Genomic DNA, 14,536 nt, shown 5'->3' on the forward strand with positions numbered 1-14,536 from the left:
CGGGTAACCTACGTGTGGCCTTAATAAAATTAATTCAGGGAGACCGTTGAAAGGCGAGAAAACTACTCAGTACTACAGTCTGTCCTAGTAATTTGGCATTGCCTTGTGATGAGCTCCTATCTTTCCCAGCCTCTTATCAAGTTGGGTCTTATCTTGGACTTTGAATTTACACTGCATAAAATCAGTGGATAGTTATCTTTTGTGACAGCATAGACTGAAAATTGATTGCTAATCCTACAATAAGCCATTACACTGTTTATTTTTATTCTCGAGAGTGTCAAGGCAGGGGTTTAAGTGTCAAAGTTATACTAATGACATACATTTCTTAGTAAATGTTGAATTGATCGTTGGTTTCTTATTCTCCACATTTCCATCCAGACTGGATGTGATTGCCTTCTAAATACGGGTTTTAGCATTACTTTCATTGAAACTTCTTAGGTAGGGACGCCTTGGTGGCTCAGTCCGTTAAGCATCCGCCTTCAGCTCAGGTCATGATTCTGGGGTCCTGGGATTGAGTCCCACATCAGGCCTCTTGCTCAGTGCGGAGCCTGCTTCTCCCTCTGCCCGCTGCTCCCCCTGCTTGTGTTCTCTCTCTGACAAGTAAATGAATAAAACTTCAGGAAAAACAAAAAACAAAAAACTTCTTGGGTAGAGAGGCTATTTGAAGTAGATTACTTTTGTCAAATTCTTTACCCTATTACTCCCTCTCCCCAGGAGTAGAAAGAGGAAAAAATTACTTGTTGGAATGTGGTAATTTTATCAAACACGTTGGTTAGTGGGGCATGACTGACTTTCACACCTTTTCCTAGCAGTGGATTGAGTAATGGCTTTTTAGTTTTGTTTTTTTTGTTTAGAGCGAGACTCCCAAGCAGGCTCCACACTCAGCACAGAGCCTGACACTGGGCTCGATCTCACAACCCTGAGATCATGGATCTGAGCTGAAATCAAGAGTTGGATGATTTAAAAAAAAAGAGAGTTGGGCGGTTAACTGGATGAGCCACCCAGGTACCCGAAATAATTGCTTTTTGAAGTTGGTCAGTATATATCAAAATACAGAATGTGGAATCCCCTTCATCAGGAGATGATAGAATAAGAATTTATGATTAGGAGATTCAAATAGAAAAAGATCAGTAGCACATCAGTGCTGTTAATTTTGTAAAAGTGGAAATGTTCATCAGTAGGAATTTATATAAATATATTTTGATAAACTTATGCAATAACAGATTCATTAAAATGATGGCTAAGACTTAAGATAGAAGAAGTAACAGTTTAAGGTAGTTTAGGGACATCAAATACCTTAAACATATGTGTGTCTCTGAATGTGTTAATAGTGCATCCAGTCATGTGAAGGGATATTTACCCTATATAAAGTGGCAAGATTTTCAGGGATTTTTCAATATTTTACTCAGATTTTTTTTTTTAAAGATTTTATTTATTTATTTGAGAGAGAGAGAATGAGAGAGAGCGAGTACATGAGAGGGGGGAGGGTCAGAGGGAGAAGCAGACTCCCTGCCGAGCAGGGAGCCCGATGCGGGACTCGATCCAGGGACTCCAGGATCATGACCTGAGCCGAAGGCAGTCGCTTAACCAACTGAGCCACTCGATCCAGGGACTCCAGGATCATGACCTGAGCCGAAGGCAGTCGCTTAACCAACTGAGCCACCCAGGCGCCCCTTACTCAGATTTTTAATTAAGCATCAGTTTTATAGTAAAATACTGTTACTTTGTGGTAACAGTAAACTATAATTTAAAAAATTTATAAGAACATATCCCTTACAGTGAGAAATTCTATCATCATGTGGTATATAAAACCAAAACTAAGGAATAGAACTCTGGAAATCAGTTGTTAAAAAAATTTCTGTGGTCATTCAGAGACAGATATATTAGCGAGTGTAACCATATATTTGTAATTATTGTATTTGAAGTTTAAGCGTAAGTCCATGTGAATAGAAGATTCTAGTGTAATTCCAACAGTGGAAATTTATACATCCTGATTCTTGTCAGACTTCCCTACTGGGTGAATGGATATCCCAGGGTGCTGGCAGTCCCTTCCAGTCTGATTAGGGAAGTAGCTGAGTCTTTCCAGACACCGTGGCACAGAGAACCTTGAACTGTGGGAGGAAAGGAATGATGAGAAAATTGTTTACAGAGTAACTGAGTAGGCAAATCATAAAGATGGAGAATGAAAGTACATATGTTTTGAGGTAAAATTTAACAAAGATTGCCTAAGGAAAAGATACCCATAAGGGAGCATCTAGCATGATGGGAACAAGCTGTTGAGCGGGTTTGAATACCATTTCCTACTTAGTCATTTCACTGATACTTAATGCTTATTTGGTTAAAGGGCTTTACTCAGCAAATACATATATATATATATGGTTTCCAAAGTTGACTTCTTGGACCACACCTTCACATGCTGTGTAAAGTATATGCTACCTCAAATTGTGTTAGATATGAGAAATCCTAGGCCTTCCATGTTGAGTTTTGTTTAGTAGATACCAGGATAGCCCATCAACCCTCAAGGTAATTTTAGTTTAGTGTGTTAAACAGAAGCTTGGCAAGCTGTTTCCTGTGGGCCAAATGTGGTCCACTGCCTTTAAAGCTTTATTGGAACATCGTCATGCCCATTCATTTATGTATCTATGGCTGTTTTCTCATTGCAGTGAGAGAGTTTAGTAGTTGTGACAAACACTGGCCCACAAAACCCGAAATACTTTCTGGCCCTTTACAGAAAACACCTGTCGATCCCTGTGTTAAACCAAAAAGATTTGTCTCCCATAACTGGAAAGGCCGCACGTAGAGCAGAATTTCAACCTGGTTCAGTCAGGATTTCAGAATGGTTTCCTTTTGATTCTTTTATCTGCCCTTCTGGCTGATCTTGTTCTTTAGGTTGGTCCAAAGATGGCGGTAACAATAGGGACTTCCTGTTTCTTCACAGCCAGTGAAAGAGAACTAGTCTTTCATTTGTAGTAATGGGTAGTTCACTACTCTCTCCGAGTGTGCATGGCTCCTCTGACCTTGACTCCCATCTACACTAAAGATTAAACTTCTGTGTATCCAGTTCCATTGACCTTCGCAGGCCATTCAGTTTCAACTCCCACTTGACACCATCGGCTCACACTTATTTTGGCCTCTGGGGGATTTTCCGATCTTTTGAGCGTGGCTACATATTAACACTTTGGGGACTTGTTATATAGAGTAAGCGTTTTTCTTTTTCTTTTTCTTTTCTTTTTTTTTTTTTTTAACAAAAAAAGGGACCCAAAGTCAAATTCAGTCAGCAACTGAATGATAACACATTGATTGGTTCACAACCTTGTAGATTCTTTTACCGTTATAGGGCATCAAAGGGAAGGAATAGAATCCTGAAAAATTGAGGTGGGAATATATGGGCAGGTTTTAACAAAGTTGAGGTCTTTGACCTCTAAACTTAGGTGAGTCTCCTTTGCCGTTAGGAGGAAGCCTTTTGCTCTGCTCTGACGTAGTCTCCTCTTGCCTGAAGAACCTGTAATGATCTCCCCCAAGATGGTTTCCTTGCAGGAAACTAGATCCTCTGGTGAGCTTTTCTTTTCTTTTCTTTTCTTTTTAAAGATTTTATTTATTTATGAGAGACAGAGAGCATGAGAGGGAGGAGGGTCAGAGGGAGAAGCGGACTCCCTGCCGAGCAGGGAGCCTGATGCGGGACTCGATCCCGGAACTCCAGGATCATGACCTGAGCCGAAGGCAGTCGCTTAACCAACTGAGCCACCCAGGCGCCCGAGCTTTTCTTATTCTGACCTGAGTCAACATGAGAGTTGTGGCCCTGCAGCCAATTCCATAACGAGAGTCAGTTCCCATTTCCAGAGCACCTTAAAGGTCAGGCTGGGTCCTTTTTAAAGAATCTGATATACCGCCAAAACTGTATACCATAAATTGTTCTAGACTTCCTCAAAGTGACTTGCAGCTATATTTTATGGAGGTTATATATTAGGTAAGTGGAAATAACCAGAGTATGGAGGGATTACTGGACACTGGAGATGACATTACTCCTGGAACCTCAAGTACATTGTGCTCAGCAATTCATAGTGGGGCTTATAAACAACAAATAATGGAGGCTTTTGCTCAGGTCCATATGTGACAGTCTGAATGGATTCCTGAGCCCATCATCTGGTTATTTTCCAAGTTCCAGAATGCAGAGTTGCAATAGAAATACCCAACAATTGGCAGAATCCTCACCTTGGTTCCCTCACCAATGAAACAAGGACTATTTTGATAAAAAAAAGGACAAGTAAACACTGTAACTGCCTTGTATGTACCAAAATAGAAAACCAAAAGCAATACCACATTCTTCAAGGGATTCTAGAGTTTAGTACCCCTAGCGGTATCTTGGAAGCCATAGGGATCATGTTTTCTATAATACCCCTCTTCAGTTTACTCATGTGACCTGTGCAGAAGACAGGCGAATCTTGGAGAATGACATGGGATTATTGTAAATTTAATTAGGACTTGACATGACTTGCAGCTTCAGATGAGGTTTTATTGCTGGAGCAAATCACCACATCTGCTGGCGCCTGGTATGCAGCTGTGCTTTTCCCCCTCTATACCTGTTAGTAAACATCATCCAAAGAAGTTTAGTTTCATCTGGTAGGGCCGTTGATACTCTTTTATGGCCCCAGCTCAGAGCTATACCAACTTTTCAATCTTTGTTCACAGTTGAGTCCAGGAATTGGCAAACTACTGTCCAAGGGGCAAATCTGGCTGCCACTTGTTTTTGTAAATAAAATTTTACTGAAACATAGCCATGACCACTCTACATTTTGTCTATGGGGCTTTCAGACTAATATGGCAGAGTTGAGTATTTGTGAGAGTTGTCTGTGTGGTCTGCAAAGCCTAAAATAATAACTATCTGGCTCTTTACAGAAATGATTTTATGACCCGTGATATATAGCTGATGACATATGAAGTGTCTGTGACAGATATGGACACTGCACGGAGCTCGCAGCATACATATTTGGGATTTGGAAGCAATGTTATGCCATTCTCTGCAGATGGCATTACTCCTGAGAAAGCAGCTTCTAGCTTCTTTGATCCCTAGTTAAAACTAAATATTTGGCGGGCGCCTGGGTGGCTCAGTCGTTAAGCGTCTGCCTTCGGCTCGGGTCATGATCCCAGGGTCCTGGGATCGAGCCCCACATCGGGCTCCCTGCTCGGCGGGAAGCCTGCTTCTCCCTCTCTCGCTCCCACTGCTTGTGTTCCTGCTCTCGCTATCTCTCTGTCAGATAAATAAATAAAATCTTTTAAAAAAACCTAAATATTTGGCCATGAGCCAGGAAGTTACCATGCAGTGAAGTCATAAATTTGAGCATGCCAGCAGCATTTCAGCATCAAGAGGCAGTGACACAGATGAGACTGGGTTTAGACAGAAGTCACAAGCTGCCTGAACAAGTGATTCAGATTGTCATAGCTCCTATTCCTGCTACTGTGACTCCCGTCTCTCAACCCATGCCAGTGGCCTCATGAGGAGTTCTCTGATCAGTTGAATGAGAAGGGACAAATTTGGTAGTGTTCTCCAAAGAGAATTACCCAAACCCCTGCTAGGAATTTGGTTACACCAGACCACTTCCACCATGGAAGGGACAGCACACTGTTTTCACTGGAGAAAAGTTGCTCTAGATAAGGAATTGTCTTTCTTGCTCCAGTGCTTCTGCAAAAGCACCATCTGTGGACCTTACAAAATACTGTGTTCTCCCTCATGGTATTCCATCTACCACTGCTAGTGCTTTAAAAAAAAAAAAAAAAAGAATTGTAGCAATTAGGCTCATGTTTGTAGGATTCACCGATCTTATACCATGTTCCCTGTTAACTGTTCTGCCTCAGTAGCTGGATGTGCCTGGATTCTCAGAATTCCTACAAACTCTGATACCTCCTTCCACATTTGTGTAAGGTTTAATTCCTATTTTAAAATTCCCTTATCTCTAAAATCATTGTGACAAAGCTTTCCTGATTGAACACTGGCTGATATTGAACCCTGGAGTGTAAGTGCCTGACGTTAAGCTATTGGTTGCTGAGGCATCCATTTAAAAAAAAAGTCATTTTGAATAATCATATTGCCAGCTATATGACATAGTTTCTAGCAAAACAAACAGATGAGGATCTAGGCCATCTACATCCATGAGTTTACCCTTTCAGTCGCCGTGGGTGACCTAGATAACTGACCACTTGGGTGACCTGGCTTCTGCTCTTCCATCCCCTAATTCCATTTGTATGTTGCCATTTAGCCAATAATGAGTGAACCCACATGAAGCCCCAGACATCCCACCCTTGGACTCAATCAAAGGCAAATAGCACAACTCAACAATGGGCCAAAGGATTTGAACAGATATTTCTTCAAAGAAGTTAGAGAAATGGCCAATAAGCACATGAAAAGATGGTCAACATCATTAGTTGTTAGGAAAATGTAAATCAAAACTATAATGAGATAGCATTTCACATTCACCAGACTGGCTATATCCAAAACAAAACAACTAGATAATAAAAGGATTGGAAGTGGAGAAATCAGAACCATCACACGTTGTGAGTGGGAATGTACAATGGTCTGAAGCCTTTGGAAAACAGTCCAGCAGTTTCTCAAAGGTTAATCTAGCTATTATTTGTAAATGTAAGCATATGAATATGCTGTGAACCAACAAATGCATTCCTTAGATATGTGTCCTAAATAAATTCTCATACATTTGTATAGGACTATGGAGATGTATTGCATCATTATTGCCAATGGAAAATTGGGTGTCTGTCATGGAAGAGTAAATAGATAAGATGTTGTAGGCGAGTTCTATAAGATAGATTAGATGTGGGGCACCTGGGTGGCTCTGTCTGTTAGGCATCTGCCTTCAGCTCAGGTCATGATCCCAGGGTCCTGGTCGGGCTCCCTGCTCAGCGGAGAGCCTGCTTTCTCCTCTCCCTCTGCTGCTCCTCCTGCTTGTGCTCTCTCTCTGTCAAATAAATAAAATCTAAAAAAAAAAAAAATAGATTAGATGTATGCTAAAAACATGGATGAATCTTAAAGACATACTACGGAATGAGGAAAGTAAAAAATCAATTTAGTTTTTTGCACAATACCACATATAAATTAAAAATATGTGTACACAAAACCACACCACACATATTTTGCACAAGAACACACACAAAAAGAAATAGTTGACCCTAGAACAACACAGGGATTTAGGGACACTGTCCCACCCAATTGAAAATCTGCATATAACTTTTGACTTCCCCAAAGCTTAATAGCTTACTATTGACCAAAGCATTACTGATAAACAGCACATATTTTGTATGTTACATGTATTATATATTGTATTCTTACAATAAAGTAAGCTAGAGAAAAGAAAATGTTATTAAAATCATAAGGAAGATAAAATATATTTATAGTACTGTACTACATTTATTGAAAAATAATCCATGTATAAGAGAACCTGCATGGTTCAAACCTGTGTTGTTCAAAAGTCAATTGTACATCAAATGAAATAATATCCTATGGGATAGACGAGTGAATGAAAGTGTTCCATGGGGAAAATAAAGGAATAAATGCAAAATTATTTTATCATATTTTATCACATCTGTCCAGGATTTCAATTGTACTGAAAAAAATTTCTGAAATATGCTTTAAAATATTTCAGCAAGAATCTTTTTTGAAAAGTGTGAAATAGGCTAAAAGGAACAAGAGTTTTTGTCAAATGCATAAAATATTCCAGCAAGAATCTTTTTGCAAAGTGTGAATGGGCTAAAAGAACAAGAGTTTTTGTCAATGCACAAAAGAAAGAAAAAGAGATAAAAGATACAAAGATTGAAAAAGAAGAAACAAAACTGTTATTTACCAACGACATGATTATGTATTTAGGAAATCTAAAATAACTTAAAACTAAGTTATTGGAATTGATAAATAAGCTTGACTGGTTTGCTGGATACCAGGCCCAGTACAATTTCATTAAAAGGGTGATATTCAGCATTCTCTTCTGATTCCTGTCCTCAGAGATAAAAATTTCAACATTTTATCGCTAAGTATTACATGTAATTGTTGTGTAGGTCTCTTTAGAGGTTATGTTGCTAAAGAAAAAGCCATCGTATTTTAGTTTTAAGGCGGATTTTTCTATGGGTTTATAACCATTTCACATATATTTTCAAATTTATCACTGTAATGTTTCCCTTAATGTTTTCTTAATATCTTTACTGATGTTGCCATTTTTTTTTTTATTTGCGAGAGAGAGAATGAGAGAGAGCACGAGAGGGAGGAGGGTCAAAGGGAGAAGCAGGCTCCCCGCCGAGCCGGGAGCCCTATGCGGGGCTTGATCCCAGGACTCCGGGATCATGACCTGAGCCGAAGGCAGTCGCTTAACCAACTGAGCCACCCAGGCGCCCCATTTGGTGTGTGTGCATTTGTGTGTGTGTGCACGTGTGTGTGTGTGCATGTGTGTGTGAAAGACTATTGAGAACATTTATGCTCTCTTATTTCCTTTATTCAAATTTTACTCAATTTTTGAATGGGTTGTATATTGCCACGGTTTAAATCTCAAAGATATAGAAAAGACCTTGAGTGAAGTCTCTGTCCTATCCACCCACCCAGTTCTGAGCCTTCCCTCCCTGCCATCACACACAGAGAACCACTGTTTTTGTGTATCCTTCCAGGGTTTCTTTGTGTGTTTATAAGAAATGCAAATATATATTTACTTTTCTCCTGTTTTTACACCAAAGGTAGCATACCATAAGAACTATCCAGCAGCATGCATTTGTAACTTAACTACATGCTCTGGAGATCTGTACTTCTCAGTTCATGCCATTCCGGAGTTCTTCCTCATCCTTTTGTACAGGTGTATCGTTCCACTGTGTGAATGGACCATAATTTATTAAATTGGTTCCCTATGGACGGGCACTTGGATATTTCCAATCTTTAGCCATTATAACTAAGGTTTGACAAATGACCCTGCCCGTTAGTCTTTTTTTTTTTTTTTTAAAGATTTTATTTATTTATTTGAGAGAGAGAATGAGAGAGAGCAAGCACATGAGAGGGGGGAGGGTCAGAGGGAGAAGCAGGCTCCCCGCCGAGCCGGGAGCCCGATGTGGGACTCGATCCCGGGACTCCAGGATCATGACCTGAGCCGAAGGCAGTCGCTTAACCAACTGAGCCACCCAGGCGCCCCTGATGTTGCCATTTTTATCACTGAAATTGGTAATGTGTCCTTTCTTTTTTTTCTTGGGTCACTCTTATTGAACTTCATCAATTTTATTGTTTTATTCATAGACTGGTCTTCTGGCCTTTTAAAAAAATTCAGTCTATTTTGTTTTCCATTTCATGAATTTCTTATCTTCATCATTTCTTTCCATCTACTTACTGTAGTTTTCGTTTTCTGTTTATTAAATTCCTGAGATGGATGTTTCCATTTTTATTTTCAGCTTCTCTTCTGTTTTAGTAAATGCTCTTAAGACTCTACAGTTCCTCCTAGGTATTAAAACTTCCCACTCTGATTGCGAATGTTTTTCTCCTTGTAATTCTGTCAATTTTGGGTTTTTTTGGGGGGGGGGGGTAGGGGCAGAGGGAGCAGGTGAGAGAGACTCTCAAGCAGGCTCCATACCCAGTGGAGAGTCCTGCATGGGGCTGGATCCCACAACCCCAGGATCATGTCCTGAGCCAAAATCAGGAGTCAGTAGCTTAACTAACTGAGCCACCCAGGTGCCTCTTAATTTTGCTTTTTAAAGTTTCCTTTATATTACGTGTAGGCTGTTATTCTTGATAACTTGAAGCTTATGAAGTGTTTCTTTGTATACCTCATAATGCGTTTATCTTCAAGGACTATTTGTCCAGTATTAATACATTTTAAAATTACAGAAAGAGGGGCGCCTGGGTGGCTCAGTTGGTTGAGCGACTGCCTTCGGCTCAGGTCATGATCCTGGAGTCCCGGGATCGAGTCCCGCATCAGGCTCCCTGCTCGGTGGGGAGCCTGTTTCTGCCTCTGACCCTCCCCCCTCTCATGTGCTCTCTCTCTCGTTCTGTCTCAAATAAATAAATAAAAAAAAATCTTTAAAAAAAATAAAATAAAATTACAGAAATAATTTGAAGCCTGGGATGATGTTCTCTTTCTCTAGAAGAGATTTTCACTTGTTTTTGCTAGGTGCTTGAAGAGTGTGACAAAAAAGGTTCGCTCTAATCCAATTTCAAGTAGTGAGGTGATTTCGAGTTTGTCTTCACTCTCTAACAAAGAATCCATTTCCGTTCTATTTTTACTGCTACAGGGCAGCTCTTTGGGATTACTCACCACCCTACCCCGACCCTCGTGAGCCCCTCCCCGCCCCCCGAGTGGCTAAAGTGCTGCTCAGTTTTCAATAACAGAATCGGTAGGAGCCACCAAGGAAGAAACTCACAGCCTAAAATGACACAATTTCACCAAGATTCACTCTGGCCCTCTAGGAGTTAATACACAGAGCTCAGGGTACCCGGAAGTATTTTCGCTTCAAAGGGCGGAGCTCGAGCGTCATTCATCTCGGGCATTCTGGGAGGTGTAGTCTGGGGGGGCGGTCCTTGTAGCCAGGAGCACTTCCGCTTCTGGACGGCGGGGCGCGGGAATTGTGGGAAGTGGTCCAGGAGTTCCCTCCAGTCGGAAGGAGACTCGCTGTAGGAGGGCTGCGTTGCTGCTCACCTTCCTGTCAAGTAGCTGTATCTTCCATCCCAGGGACCCTTCCAAGCCTGGAACTGCCCAAGGCTGGGCGGGGAGCCAGCGGGGCCCCTGTTCTCTGGAAAAGTAGGAGAAGCCGGGGCCGGCAGAGGAGAGTGGAGTTGGGAGAGATTTGCGTTCCCCTCCTCTAAGCCTCCCGCAAGGAGCACCTGGTGCTGCTGGGGGTTGGGACGGTCCGGGTCTCGTGTCTGAAGGTCTCCTAGCACTCCAGCCGGCTTTGCTCATCTACCAGTCAGCTCTTCCTAGCAGAACAACGTTATGCGATTTACTTAATCTGTCTTGGTCTCGTTATTCTCATCTTTCAAGTAGTGTCATTGGTAGTGGTGCCTTATCATTTTACATGAATTAATTCATGAAATGACCACAACAGCCTTATGAGATAGATAATGCTTTTTTTTTTTTTTTTTTTTTAAAGCAGGGGTAGTTGGGAATAAAACATCCTACTAACACGGAAAGTCCTCTCTACATAATGTAGAAAAGTAAACTATCTTATTACTGAATACTCACATTCAGAGCACAGTATAGTAGGTAATGTGGGGGAAGAGATTACAAAGAATGAAGTTTCACGCTATACAGTCAAGCAGTTACAAGCTTTTTATACCATTATATTTTTAAAAACTGGATACATGCAATCCAACCACTAGATACATGCATTCTCAGATTAACAATATCTTGTCTTCCTATAAGAGGACTTGACTGCACCATTTGCTGCAAATTCTTTGATAAATTTATGCTAAATTTACTTGGGAATCGTCTTAGTTCATTGACTTTATCCGAGGGAGTAATGAAATGTATCTTATCTCCCCTGTTAACAGATCTACAGTTCAGAGAAAAGCACCTTCGTTCAACTCCCACAGTGATAGGGACACTGGATTATTTTCTCAGACGTTTACATTTAAAGGGTACAAAGCCCCAACCTTTATTTTTTAATTTTTAATTTTTTAATTTAAGACCCAGACCTTTGAAAAACACTTCTGGATTTTAAACTTGGTAAGAAGCTTATTTAGCCTCTAACAAGATTTACATGTGTGTCTAAAAGTCAGAGAAAAGATCCAAAAAGCACTGGGTTTCCTATGGAAATGCTCTAAGAAAAAGGGCAGGGAGAATGCATCTTTTGGACAAGGAAAATTCTTTTTTTTTTCCTTTTTACTTACTCTTGGTGAGCTTACCTTGTTTGCCCAAAACTTACAGCCGGTAAGAGGCAGAACTGCCACTTGAACCCAACGTGTTAGAGCCTCAAGTCTATGGTTTAATCTCAATGTTGTACATTTAAAAAAAAATAACATAGGAAATAGTTCTGTATATGGTTTGAGGAAGTCTTTTTCTATCAGGTTTGGAAGATGGTTTGGGGCTTTATACTTTATATTCTCATTATAGAGAAATGCATGCCCATTATATAGAGATTAAGACTACAAAAATATAAAAAAGAAAGAATAGGAATCACCCATAACCTCAGGAGTTAGACATAACCACTGTTAACATTTGTAATGCACCCCGCATCAGTCATCTGCAACCCTTGTCAACATTTTTCCTGTCTTATTTCATCCGTTCCCCTTCTCACACAAAATACTTTCTTGGAGGATTGGGGGAAGGAGGAGCTGACATATTTCTTTTAAGTAGGATCCATGCCTAGTGTGGAGCCCAGTGCAGGGTTTGAACCCATGACACTGAGATCAAGAGTTGGACGCTTACCCAACTGAGCCACCCAGGCACCCCAGAGCTGATGTATTTTAAACCAAAACCAAGTCCCAGTCATAGAGTCAGTAGAGTCCAAAATCCGTTAACACGTCGATTGTATATGGAGAGCAAAGGAGAGTAAATGTTAACTTCAGGGTTTTCATTCTTGGCAACTAGGAGGATGGTTGTTATATAAGGAAGTCAGGAGGTATAGAAACATTAAAGTTTGGAGAGGAGTAATTATGAATTTGGTTTCTTTATTTGAAGTTTGATTTGGCATAGTCCTGTAGATCTTCATTTTTTATTTGTTTCTCCTTTAGGTATATGCTACTTTGTTGCAGGGCGTGTGTCCCATTCTTTACAGTGTGCTCCTCACCCAGCCAGAGACTTGGCAGAAGTTCTTCAGTATTTGTGGTCAGTGTAGCTGCCCAACATCCTGAAACACAGGCCTGCATCTCAGTTAGATTTTACTCAGAATTTCTGAAATGGATTTGGGAAACAATAAAAGGGAATAATACAGATTTTAGTGATCCTTCATCTCACTTTTTTTTTTTTTAAAGATTTTTTTTATTTATTTATTTGAGAGAGAGAGACAGAGAGAGAGCATGAGAGGGGGGAGGGTCGGGAGGGTCAGAGGGAGAAGCAGACTCCCTGCTGAGCAGGGAGCCCGATGCGGGACTCGATCCAGGGACTCCAGGATCATGACCTGAGCCGAAGGCAGTCGCTTAACCAACTGAGCCACCCAGGCGCCCCCCTTCATCTCACTTTTAACGGGATGCAGAACATGCCAGTTTTTTCCATAGCATTCAAAAATTGATGTACAATTATTGATAATATTTTAATGATCTTATTATTTTTTAAAAAGATTTTATTTATTTGTCAGAGAGAGAGAGAGCACCAGCAGGGGGAGCAGCAGGGAGAGGGAGAAGCAGACTCCCCGCTGTGCAAGGAGCCCGATGCGGGACTTGATCCCAAGACCCTGGGATCATGACCTGAGCCAAAGGCAGATGCTTAAATGACTGAGCCCCCCTAGGCGTCCCTACTTTAAGGATTGTAAAGCAAAGTTACTAAACCAACCATCCCTCATTCGTGTTTCCCATCATCTGAGGATAATATTTACTTTTTATAGGATGGTCATGAGTCAGGTAGGGTTTCCAGTCCCCTTACATGTACTTATCAAGATGTTCCTCATCTCAGTTCTATTATCTCCATTTTGCAAGTGGAGAAAAAAGGGACAGAGTTCACAGAATAAGTGGCAGGATTAGTATTTTAATCTAGGCAGCCTGATTCCAAGCCTGTAGTCTTTGTTATTACACACTGCTTTTATTATTATTTTTTAAAGATTTTATTTTTTTGACAGAGAAGAAGGGGGAGAGAGAGAAGCAGGGGGAGAGGGAGAAGCAGGCTTCCGTGGAGCAGGGAGCCCGATGCGGGGCTCGATCCCAGGACCCTGGGATCATGACCGGAGCCAAAGGCAGACGCCCAACGACTGAGCCACCCAGGCCCCCCTACACACTGCTTTTATTAGCGTACAAGACAAAAACCCACAAGAAGTCTTACTGGAATAAGGAATATTTAAGCTGTAGATGAAGACTACACCCTGGAAGTGAACAGAGCACCTGGGTATGACATAATGAACAGCAGATATAAAGAGGCTTTTTGTAGGAGTACAAGTTATTCACTATGGCTGGGCATGAATAGAAAGAGGATTTGAAGAGGAAAAAAGCACGGAAGGTTCCTGTTTGTGTGACTTGCTAAAGCATTTGGAACTTCTCTTGAGAGCACTAGATAGAAATGCAGGTGAAAATAACTGAATTTCCATGTTGTGCTATATCTCTCTGGTGTCAGGAAGGGGAAAAAAAAGATTGAAATGAAGTATCTGTTCATTATACTGTTGATTATACTCTGGTTGTCAAATGCCAAATTTTGAAACCTGGCTTTAGCACTTGCTAATTTAGTAACACCGGCAAATTACTTAACCTTCCTCTGCCTCTGGCTCCTAAGCTGTAAAATGAAAAAAGTAATAGTATTTACCTAAAAAAAAAGTTGTGACAAGAGAATCCCAGAGTCTAAAGTGTTTGGGATAGTCCCTAGCACACACTAAGTACTTCATGAGAGATAGTTGTGTGTAACAGAAGAAATACATGTTTATTATTGAGAGT

This window comes from Mirounga angustirostris, unplaced genomic scaffold, assembly GCF_029215605.1.
Source record: "Mirounga angustirostris isolate CCGP_5_RB_7025 unplaced genomic scaffold, mMirAng1.0.hap1 SCAF_16, whole genome shotgun sequence".
Lineage (NCBI taxonomy): Eukaryota > Metazoa > Chordata > Mammalia > Carnivora > Phocidae > Mirounga > Mirounga angustirostris.